A 12,182-nucleotide genomic window follows, 5' to 3' on the forward strand; every position below is an offset into this window, starting at 1 on the left:
AGCAAATTTTGCTTCTGCCAAGTGAACGTAGCGGGTATTTCAACACGCGTATTAAATTCATGGCTGTTTCATTCGTGAACATTACTTAAGTGACGTAAAATTATCAGTGAGCAAAACAGTTTTATTTCAACGCGAGTAAACAAAACCGAAACTAGCGCAACTGTTCTGCTCAGTTGTGCAGCTACAAAATGATCCAAAGCCGAAGCCGTCAATAGCATGACGCCATTTTAAAGTTGCGCTGCATCACGCACGAGTATACATTGTCGTTGAGTGGTTCTGAAATCGCTGCGCTAGGGACGACTGCAACCAAGCGTTGCGACAAGTTACGGTGGGAGCTTCTGTCCGTGCTGTGTGATTGCGACGAGGGGACCGCCGCCAGCAGCAGCGTTTCGCCGATTTCGTCTTTGCCGACATCGAGCAAGTGCGCTCGCCGGAAGCGTCCGAAGTGCTGCGGTTTGCACTGCATCTTTCATTGTGATATGGGAGATCGCAACGGACAGAGACGACCAGATGCATACGAACCACTACCAGCGGGGACCTGTGACCTGTGCCATATTTCTCTTAACGTCTCAGGTAAGCATATCAGCTTTTGTTCCGAGTTTACAAACGGCGCGGACTCGGTCCTTCCGGTATGGCTACATTTTGCGCCACGTTTCTCTTGGCAGTTCACAGACGTTTCTTGGGCATGCGTGCGCGTATGTATGCGAAAATACTACTGGCAGACGGAAGCCTCAGGAGAGCATCTGAAATTATTGCAAAGCTGTACTGCCAGGAGAAACACCGTTCTTAACGACTCCGGTGACGAGTGGCCTGTCGCATCGAAAGATCCGTAGAATATCAAGTACTGTCCTGCGTAACTTGAAGTGTAGATACAATACTAGTACCAGTGTAACTTTCGCTGGCGAAGACAGGTAGTCGAAAAGACAGCTTGTGTATTCTGAAGATTTACTAGCGCTTTAGGTATATTACCGCGAATAATAAAAGCGCTACAACGCTGTATGGCAGTGTCAGGCGATGTGGCAGCACAGATATCTTAAGAGCGGTAAAGCGGCTGCATGCACAAGCGAACAGACACAGCGCTTTAAAAGCGCTGAAACAGAACAAATTTTATGTGCATTTGGCTGTAAGTAGAAAACACAAAATACGTTAGCTGACAATCTAAGCCGATGTATAATGTTATTATTTTTTATGTAATCTTTATTTTCATGGTGGTAAATATTTAAAAGCATGAATTTGCTGCAACCTTTATATAGTAAATCCTACTAGGCGCACAAAACCTGGCTGTGTTATGCACAGAATTTGTGGTATTCCTACTGGATTTTCTATTTTGAGTCCGGTATTTTATGAAAACGAGGGTCTTTTTATTTGTAGTCTTATGTTAGTGCAGATATTTGGCAAGCAGAAATGAATCGATTCCAAGGTGGTACCTCTTGGTGAGCTACATATAAACCCAAGTTTCTCCTGTCTTGGCTATTGTAATGTGCATATAACAATTTTAAGTATATACTGCTGTAGTTGGCTTAGTCGCTGTCGCATATTTTGTAAAAGTAGAAGGCTATGATTATTTTACTGTTTTCATGCAGAAATACCTTTCTTTCTTGTACCAAGAAACGCTCACAGCATTAAATGAAATGAAGTGTGATGTATTATTCTGCTAATTTAATAAAGGAAATTTCGTCTGCACTGCATCAGAGATTAGTTTACTTTCTTTTACTAAACAATGCGTTATCTCCTCTGCTACGGCTGTTCTGTGTATTTTTGTAATTTTGAAATGTACTTTATTTTAGGTATTCAAGAAATGCCAACATCCAGAAGAAGACGCCATCTTATCCAGCACGTTATTGGTGAGACAGATCGTAGCAGGGACTTTCGCATATCTCATTAGCATAAGATGCTATTTGTTGTAATTTTTGTGTCCACTTTCCTGGCCTTTATTCATTTCAGCATTATTGTGCAAAGGGTAATACTTTTACATCGAGATAGAGTAATTGTCCAAAGGAGAGACATAGCTGGAGGAGACGGCACACATGAGCCTCCTTTGTCCGTATCTCTATGTTGCGCCGTTACTCTGTCATTGTCTACCAACAAGCCCAAGTTCTTCATCAGCTACATTTACTAATTCTCCGTTATTACAATTTCATTGATACAACATTGAAAGTACAGAGGTACACAGGAAGACAGAGACTTGAAATGATGAAGAGCCATAGAACAAGGAGCATCGCTGGAGCCAATGTTTCGACAAAGAGAAGGAGATAAGTTTTCTTGTCAAAACATTAGCTCCAGTAAAATTTCTTGTTCTATCACTATTTATGATTAAAAGACAGCATTATTGCTCTTGCTGAAGTATTATGCATTATGGAATAAAAATTGGCAGGGTTAAATGTCAGGAATGTGATATTTCTTGTGTATTTTAATGCTACAGCGAAAGCCAGAAAAACAAGATGTAGAGAACAACGCTGTTACTTGTCACTACCCAGTTTGGCCAGCTTCATCAGAGCGTGCACTTTGTTGCATTATCGACCACTGGAATTCATTAATTGAATTGCTTCGTGATTACTTATATTTAGAGATGCTGAACTTGTTTTAATGCAGCTTAACATAGTGTGTGTAAAAAATATACAATGACATTTTAAGAGGCTTGCAGTTGACTAGCAGATCACTTGATGGTATGAGCTCAGGTTTCCACTGAGCTTCCGTGCACAAATCGGATGCACATTCTCTTTTTTTCATTGCTTGGATTTTCATAAGCATAAGTACCATTTCTTCTTTGTCAATGTTCTAGTTGTGTTGTGGGACCTAACTGTTTACATTTATTTGTATTGGTATCCATGTTCCACAGACTGCTTAATTTTTCTTGTAAATTGTGACATGGTAGGACTAAGAGCATTTGTGCAAATTTGCTGCAGGTACACTCTGGTGGCTCCCGCCCCTGCATCCTACCACCACTGTGTCCTGACTACATCCACTAGGGAGTTTGAAGCCTTTGGCGGCTCCTGCCGCTGCGTCCTGCCACCACCATGTCCTGACTACGTCCACTAGGGAGTTGGCAGCCTTCGTGATGATGCCAAGCAGGCTGGAAGCCAACAGAAAGATTAATGTAAATACATGTGATTAAGTGGCAACTTTTTGAGTGAAGTGGCTTGTAGCCACTCAGCAATGAAAGAGTTAACTTCAAAGCAGTTTAGACTCCCTGCTATCGGTGCAGGAATGCTCAAGTCCATGCAGTTTGCCTTAGCCGCCAAAAGGCTCTGTGGATTAGACGAAACGCGCTGCAAATTTTGAAACCAGTAGGAGACCACTTGTACATTTTTTTTCTTGCTTAACAAAAAACTGCTTTGATAAAGCTTTAGCAATCTAAAAAGAATACGGTGTACACTCATACATGGTATTGGGCATAAATTTACTAGGACTGCCTCAATAGTAAGTATGCCGATAAACACACCAAAACTGACTTTTTTTGCTAGTTCATCCGCATCTCTGTGCACTGCTGTATAATTTATGTTCCTGAAACCAGTTTTTGCATGCAGCACAACTCCTAAATATGTGGATTACATAAATTTGCAGCTTTTGCTGTAAGCCAGATTCATGAAAATAATGTTAATTGGCCATTTTGTCCATGTTTAATGACCCATAATAAACTGAGCAGTGGCTAATAAGCAGTTCAATTTTTGGTGTAAGGCCTCTTTTTATAGTCCCGAAAAATTTGGCCCCTTTAATGAAGGAACCAATTTTTCTGCTATGCCTTTTATGATGCATAGATTGGTGCATTACACAAAATCTCACTTAGTGCTTGCGCCAGTAAAAAAACTTTTTAAGTTAAGTATTTTTTGAAATTAACATTTGCGCTATATTGAAGGGCCTCCAGTTCTTCAAAAAAAATTTCAAGTGGTCGTGTGCCAGGTCGGTACAGCTCGCATGGAATTGCCTACTTACACAAATAGGGAGGGCCATGCCCTCCGTGGTTGCTCAGTGGCTATGGTGTTGGGCTCCTGAGCACGAGGTCGCAGGATTGAACCCCGGCCACGGCGGCCGCATTTCGAGAGGGGCGAAATGCGAAAACACCCGTGTACTTAGATTTAGGTGCACATTAAAGAACCCCAGGTGGTCGAACTTTCCGAAGTCCTCCACTACGGCGTGCCTCATGATAAGAAAGTGGTTTTAGCAAGTAAAACCCCATAATTTAAATTTTTTTAGGGAGGGCCAAGTACACTTGACTTTATGTTAAGATACTATTATTCATCTACAAAAGACAAAATGAAACATTCCATCCTATAAACAGCTCTTAACACTCATTTACACTTTTGCACATCTTTATACCTGAAGTCTGGTGGCTTGTGTCTGTTTTCATTATCTGCTATGTGCCCATGGTAAACTTCAGGTTTGCCCTATGGTGAAGAATATTGTGGTGCTTATAGATATCGATCTGTGTTTTTCAGGTTGCCTCGAAATTTTACCAAAGCCGTACCACACACGGGCCAGGCCTCTTGCAAACGGCGTATAACCAGGCTCAACACATGAGTGTCGAGTGAGTCCGGAGATCAAGGCAACCTGCTGTGCGACCAGCGTGCAACCTTTGGTGACCTCTCTACATGTTCCGCCTATTTCACAGCTGCACCTCAGCTGCAACTTATCCAAACAGCATCACCAACTGTGGTCACTCATCAAACCATGGATGAATGTTAGGGTGGAGTGATTTGAAGAGACATTCTATTTGTCTCTTCAAATTCTTAGCAAATACTTGTGTTATTATAATTAATATGTGTCTTTAGTGCCTAGTTTTTAATGGTTCCTTTCTATTAGAATTCTCACCATCGATTCCTGCTATTACTATAATGTATGTCTTTATGCCCAGTTTTTCGTAGTTCTTTTGTACTTGTGTATGTAATTGATAGATTCATACTTGTTATACAGAAGGCTAAAATGCAAACTTACAGCATTTTTTTCTTTCTTTTGATTATCTACAGCACTGCAAAGTGTTCAAGAAATGTAACCTAACGTGAGCTCTTGTGCAGGAAAAATTTAAGAGCAATATAGAGTACTTATTTCAAACACCCATTATTCTTGGAAAAGTCAAGAATATAGGAGCACAAAAAAAAAATATTAAACTAGAGAAACATAAGTTCCCCTCATAAGTCTGATAATAATGTGACTTCCTTTCACTGCAAAGATACCAGTAATATACTCGCACACAAGGTTTCAAACAAGAAAGCTATGATGCCCTTTGCATTTCTCGGTGCCCATTTGTCACACTGACGAATGTCAAAGGCATCGTAGGTTATATGCACACATTGGTTGTGTTACACTTTTGAGTATTTCATTTCTCAAACACAAAGGTTTACAGCAGTGCTTTAAATAGCAAGTGCATTTCCTAATTTATTAGTGCAAGAGTAACAGTACAGATCATGTAAAAATTATTTTACAGTCCATGGATGCACGCTTCTGATGACATAGCAGTGACGTGGTCGTGGGATGAATGTCTTTATTTCAGATTTAAATATTGGCTTCCAGGTCTGGGTTAGTCTCGTACTCTGAGTAGTCTAGGTCAAAGTCCATTTACTAGAGAAAGTGAATTAAACTAGAAATTATAAACATCAAAAGATCTTGTTTAGGACACTAATGAGACAATCAGCAAGGTTCTTTGGTTATTCATTTCCAAATTTGTGAGGATATATGTTATGACTGGTTTCAATATTGTGAGTACAAATATTTGTTTATTGTCACACTAGAGTGGGCTGCCCCATTTGTATACAACCCCTTTACAGGCTAAAAATTCCGTGTGTTACCCTATTTACTCGCATAATGATCACACTTTTTTGCAAAAAAAATTGACTCAAATTCAGGGGTGCGGTCATTACACTGGTTAATTTTCCCGCAAAAAGAAAAAAATATATTATCTGGCATTTACTACGGGATGACAACAGGTCAACAAATAGGCGGCTGCTGCTGTATGTAGTGCAGGACACGAAAAAAAATGGTGGCCGGCAGAGCAAGCCGAACGCGCCGAATGCATTTTTCTTCTCGTGAGTACATTACAGTGCATTCAAACAGTTTCTTCCATATTAGTAATGAATAATATTTGCAAGTTTGCGGCAATAACATAGCCATGCCCACTTTGAGGGGACAGAAACAGATGGGCGCACTTAGCTGCCAGTGACATAGGAACACATGCTGCGGAAACTGCGGCATTTGTCTTCACCACTATCCTAACGTGGCACGTTTCCGCTAAGGGTGGGTGAATATCTTAGCTGCGTTACAAACGTCGGCGAATGAATAGGGTACACTTCTAACCTATCAGTGTAAACGTGGCTGCTATCATTGCCGCTCGCGATTTGTTGCGTGCCCACAAGTGCAGATGAGAAGAATCGAAAGACGCCTTTTTTTGTTGTTTTTATTGACCACAACCATTATAAAGCCTACACATAATAAAGGAAAGTTTGGTTGTAGCTTTTTTTTGTCGTAGAAGTGCGGAAAGTGATGAAAGCAATGAAATGGGGCATCTGCTTAAGAAAGTTTTTTGCGTGCAGACTGCTTGGTTTGTCTTGAAGAGTCGTTCGCATAGCAGTCGACAGATGGTAAGCGCGATCATTATTAGCTAGATTTGGCACGTGACACATCGCTGCGGCAAGTTCGGGGTGAAATCATTACGTGGGAAATAAAAAAAATCGAATTAAAACGACAAAATTTAGGGGTGCGATCATTACGCGAGTGCAATCATTATGCGAGTAAATACGGTAATAGGCTGTTTTTGGTTTTGTGCACTCTATGTTAAGGGATGCAAATGGTGACATACAACAGAATGCAAAAATGACTAATGAATTCAAGCAGGGCATGGGGCTTTTTAGGCAGATGCGTGCGTGTGCTATTTATAAAGCTCCCCATGGTATGCCTGAAGGCATTTTCTAACACTTTGGTAGAATACACTGACACCCACTTATTAACTCCTCGAAACAACTTTTTTATATATTTGTACTAGAGATTTGAATATACTCTCATTCATAAAGTGTTTTATTAGATTTGAATTGTCATTTATTTTTGTGTAGCTGCTGTTTTTTAGTTATGTCCTACACAGTGGCAAAATATTTTGGGGGGCACTTTCCTGTGTATAAAGTTTTCAGAAATAGCTTCATGCTGTATCTTATTTAGCTATTCGTATACTGCAAAGTGGTGATACCTATCCAAACGGCTTGTACAATTACTGGAACTATGCAAGAATATATTAGGCCACATTAAATAATTTTACAGTTTGCAATTTCAATTAGATATCAGCATTCTGCATATCTTGAAGAGTACGTATGCCAAATTTCGTTAGTATACGACAACTATAAGTGCATAAGGTTATTCTCATGCTATTGTGAGGAAATGTTTTTGAAGTATATTCAATAGCTTTTTTTCACAATAGCATGAGAAGTATGCAAGATTAGTAGGCAGGCCTCTCTGCCTGCCTACTAATCTTGCATACTTCTAGTAACTTTACATGCTGTTTGAATAGATATCGGTACTTTGTAGTCTACGAAGAGCTGAGGTAGCTACAGCACACTGCTTTTTGTGAAAATTTAGTACACAAAAAAAGTGCCCGCAAAGATCAGTGTATTTTCCCATTGTGTGGGACATAACTCAAGAAGCAGCTAAAGAAATACTAATGACATATATGAAATCTGCATGAAGAACTCTACAATTTGCTCTCTTTCAAAGCCTCTAGTACGAATAATAAGACTGTTTCGAGTAATATTCAATCAGCAAAACATGCCCCTTGCTATAGTGACCTACAACATAGAAACGCAGATTGAATGCAAGTCTTTTTGTTAAAGCGACTCTGGGCTGTCTTCCCAAGGGCTTCTGTTAAACACTGAAATTTCCTGCATTTACCAGAAGTGCAATACTAAAATGTTTGTGGATGTGCAATTGGTATTGGCAAACTAACAGAAAAAAAGACAGTTCTGTGAAATGAGGAATTGACTATAACTTTGTTCGACATTTACATTTTGACTCCATATCTTTGTTTTGTGCTTTGTACTGAGTGTTTCAGCAGTGACTGCCGCTAAAAATTGAACATATCTGCTTCATGACAATGCGACAATTTTCGCTAACAGAAATTTATAGCAGTGGCAGGCATTATAATTACAGTACTCAATAACGTCTAGTTTGTAAGAACTCAGACTAGCACCAGTTCCGAGATACACAACCCAAAAAGACATGATCAGATAGGTTTATCTTCCACACAGAATTGTCCCATAAGGCTTACAAAATGTTTTGTGGCTAAGTAATATCTGCAACAGCAAAGCATGTTCCACCAAGTATGGCGATAAATATTTCAGAGCTGTCAGTCTGAGGACTCCTACAAATAACAATACCTTCAGCACTGACTAGCCTCAATAATAGGATGTCAGCCATTTTGCTGAAATTAATAAAACTTCAATTATTGTGATATTGTTTACGAAAAAATTTGCAATTGTAATGCAGTTCTAGTATCTGTCACTTGTAAATATTTTCCAATTAGTTTTTCAGACTACAATTTTTGGTAATAGAGGTATTCATTGCAGAAAGATCTAGTACATGGCACTTAATAATAAAGGTACTGGTCATTGTAGACTTTCTGTTGCACAGCTGTTTCTTGAAATCTGAAAGGATGTACCCGCCTCCTTATGTTAGCTAGAAACGGAAATCTGTCAGTATGTTTTGTTTAAAATACAGCTGATCAACCCGATAGTTAGGCTGCTTGCCAAATATAAATCATAACAATAATAGTGAAGGACCATAATAACAAAGTGATGCTGACTCATAACTATGCCCAGCTACATCCACGCAGCTGTGCCATACAATGTGCATGTGTTCAGAAGAGCCAAATGCCCCAGAGAGAAAGCAACAGTAACTCATTGTTTGTCATCTTGTTCAAGCAGATTATGCGCTAGCTGTAATTTATGCTCAGTAAATACATAAATCAGTCATGTCAGGTGTCTTACTTTGGGTTGCAAGTTCGAAGTTCTTGTAATCTTGCTTGTTTTTATTTTGTTTCCTTTGTGAGCATGAGTGACTTGGTTGCCTTCGCACATATTCTCAAAACTGTTTCATCACTGGGAATCAGGAAATTTAATTTACATATGAAATTCCCAGTTCCCAGTTACTAATTTGGTAGGCTTTGAGCTTAATTCTCTTAACTTTTATATGTTTAGCTACCAAGTAGTCTTATCGTGCATTGAAACATATCCATGCAATGCAGAGAGGGCACCCAAATTATAAATATCTGTTCTTGCTTTCTACCCTGCTCTGGTGTTTTCAAAACCTAGCATTGGTGCAATGGCCTGTCTGCAGAAAAGTAGTAAAGTGGCTAAATTTAAAGGTCAACAACATAATTAAGATACAAAGCAAAAATATAAGTTCGCAATTGTCCCCCATAACGAGAGTTCTGCTTAGAATTTAAAAAAAAATTGACATCCTGCTGTGGTGTGAGAATTGCTCTGGGTGCCAAGGGGACTACGTAGCACCTGTACTAGTGTATACAAAGCAAAAAAAAAGGTCACTCCAGATTGGAACGGCACTGGAAAGTCAAGCACAGATGCTTTATTTCATGCACCATTAATGTGGCTTATCATCTGCTCCTGTTGTATGGGAATGCATACGTTGGGAAGACAATCCTTCGCACCATTGTTACCTTAGCGGGACACCAGAGAAAGGTAGAAATCGAGAACAGGTATTCACACTTGGTTGCCCACAGTGTGTTATTTGGATGTGTTTCACTCTACAAAAGACTACTGTGGTAGGTAATCATAATGACAAAGACAAAACAAATAAAAGAGGTATGTGTCAGTCATCCGTCCGTGACTTCCAGTGTTTATAGAAACACTTCTTTGTGTATATGTGCCAAGCCGTAGGGAGGCTTTACGTAACTCAGTCATGCTTGCTAAGCTAAAGATTGGAATAAGGAAAATCACAAGAACATTGTATGAGTGATTTAGAGATGTGGCACCTAAAGTAACTTATTCATGTATGTCCTGAGGATAGATTACAGCCAGTGCATAATGTGCTCTTACAGGATGACTTGTGATGAGTAAAAGAAGCCTTCCTCACATCTTCCTCTTTGTTTCTTTTGGATCTTTGTGCACTATGAGTATTGTTACAGCTGCGTGCATGCAGCTGGGTATAGTTTGTTTATGTGTTCTGCTTCCTCTCTTGTCCTCATCATTCATGCGCTATCTTTGCCGTAACAAAATACAGCTGCCTGTGCTACTTATTTTGTCAACGTGTTTGCATTATGGAAAGTTTTGTATTAGCGGTTATTTCGACCTGTGAAATTGTCTGTGTCAGCTATTTTACTTAGTCTTGCAAAAGTATGTTTCTCAACATAAATAAATGATCAGTATAAGTGTTGCTGTATTTATTTTTGTAATTTTGTCAGTTATGAGATTTTTATACACTGTTGCATGTTGTATGACAGAATAAAATTGATGCACAACTTTTTAATGTGTTTTTCAGATCAATTTTCATCATGCTAACATGCACAAACTGTGTGGGAAAAAGTGCCAACAAGAGTACCATAAGGTAAGACAGCTGTTTTTACTATTAGACTGGATTATCAATTGCCAACCAGTTGTTTTCAGCAAGCATAGCATAATGCATAGATAATGTAATCTAAGTTGGAATATTGTTTTTATTGCACTTCCTTATATGGGTCTCCTTTATACATAAGTGCAGCCTCTCTTATTTGTTATGTGTAGCTTACTTGCTTAGAATGTTAAGTCGTAAGTTAAGTCTTTTAGAACAGGGAAATAGGTTGCACTTATGAATATTTTGACATATTATAAGAGACTTGTGCGGTGGTGAATTAACCTTCTACATGAGTTACATAATATTTTGGGGTCTCATTATGGTTCTGAGTGGCATTGCAGTGTCATGCATATGCAGCTGCAGGCTACATATTGGATATTTATTTAAGACTGTTTTGCTTAGTTGGCTATTGATTCCAGTTTAATGGTAAAGAGAACTGTCTTGCTTTCATAGTGATTCTGTGCTGACTTATACATTTGAATTTTCCAGAAGACAATAACAAAGATTGATGAAATATTAACTTTTTCTTGCTAACCTGCCATGTGCTTTTTGTCAAGTTTACTGTGGATTCTTTGTTATCCTATGTTGTCTTTTCATAGTAGTCTTCTTGAGAACTAGCCGTAGTCGTGTGTACTTACAGCAAGAGTTGTTGACACATTTTGAAAAGCGGCTCGACACTGCCATCCAAGAGTGAAACGACTTACATAGATTAGTTACCTTACTTTATTTGCAAGAGGCCGGCACCACGCACTAAGGGTAACTTGACACACTGCTGGAGTCATCAGACTCATCTAGAATAGTTCGGTGAGTCATTCTTGCAGTGTTCATGAGACACTTTATCTTGAGTCGTTGGACTCATTTAGAATTGTTAACGGACTCCCTCAGCACTAGTCTTGTGACCCTTTTGAGAGGGTATAGGTGACTATTACAACAGAGTATGCATGACTATTGTGTGCGGAGTCACGCAAACACCTTGTATTGAGCAGATAGTCTCGGGACTCTTTGCCAAAAGAGAGTTCGGGTGTCTCCCACAAAGTGAGTCGTATACGTGACGAGTCCAGACTCTTCGAAAAGAGTAAGGGATACTCTTTTTTTTCTTAGTGTGTCGAGAACAGCAGTTAGTCCCAGAGTACTTTAAAATGCGAGTCGATGGTGCCGTGTGGAAACCTCTGGAGTAAACGTTGGCTGCCGGGAAGTAACGCTTTCTCCCATGATGATTTCCGGCGGAGCGACAGCCGCAGTTTCGCCACGTACGAATGAGCAGCAAGCTTGGGAGGAAGTAGTGCGCTGGAAAAAAAAAAGAGAAAAAAAGGAAACAACTGTGAACATATTAAATTTCAAATGAACGACCAGGACCACTACCGCAGAAAAAACATATACCGCCGTTTACGTTGCATGTGTGGACAAAGGAGTGCGAGAAAGTACCCGCGCTAACACTCTGCTGACGCATAGGTGCAGTAGCAAGCTGCAGTAGCAAGCTAGACGTCCGCGATTTTGCTGCGGGGAGTGGTGTTGTCAGTTTGTTCCTTAGTAGGCTTTGCGTTTTTTTGGTGTCGCGCAACAGGCGCTGAATAAATAGCTTGGTGGTTCAAATGTTTTCATCTGTGTGACAACTTATAACATTCAAGCAAAACAGATGC

At 39.6% G+C, this 12,182-nt stretch overlaps 1 long non-coding RNA gene across 1 annotated transcript; it reads left to right on the forward strand.

Annotated features, from left to right (window-relative positions):
• Positions 1 to 220: 220 nt before the first annotated feature.
• On the forward strand, positions 221 to 10,458 carry LOC139057403 (uncharacterized). The gene is made up of 4 exons (XR_011512740.1): positions 221 to 573; positions 1,788 to 1,844; positions 2,907 to 3,097; positions 4,437 to 10,458. It is a non-coding gene; the product is annotated as an uncharacterized lncRNA (long non-coding RNA).
• The last annotated feature ends 1,724 nt before the right edge of the window (positions 10,459 to 12,182 follow it).

The sequence above is a fragment of the Dermacentor albipictus genome, chromosome 3 (genome assembly GCF_038994185.2).
Source record: "Dermacentor albipictus isolate Rhodes 1998 colony chromosome 3, USDA_Dalb.pri_finalv2, whole genome shotgun sequence".
In the NCBI taxonomy this organism is placed as follows: Eukaryota; Metazoa; Arthropoda; class Arachnida; order Ixodida; family Ixodidae; genus Dermacentor; species Dermacentor albipictus.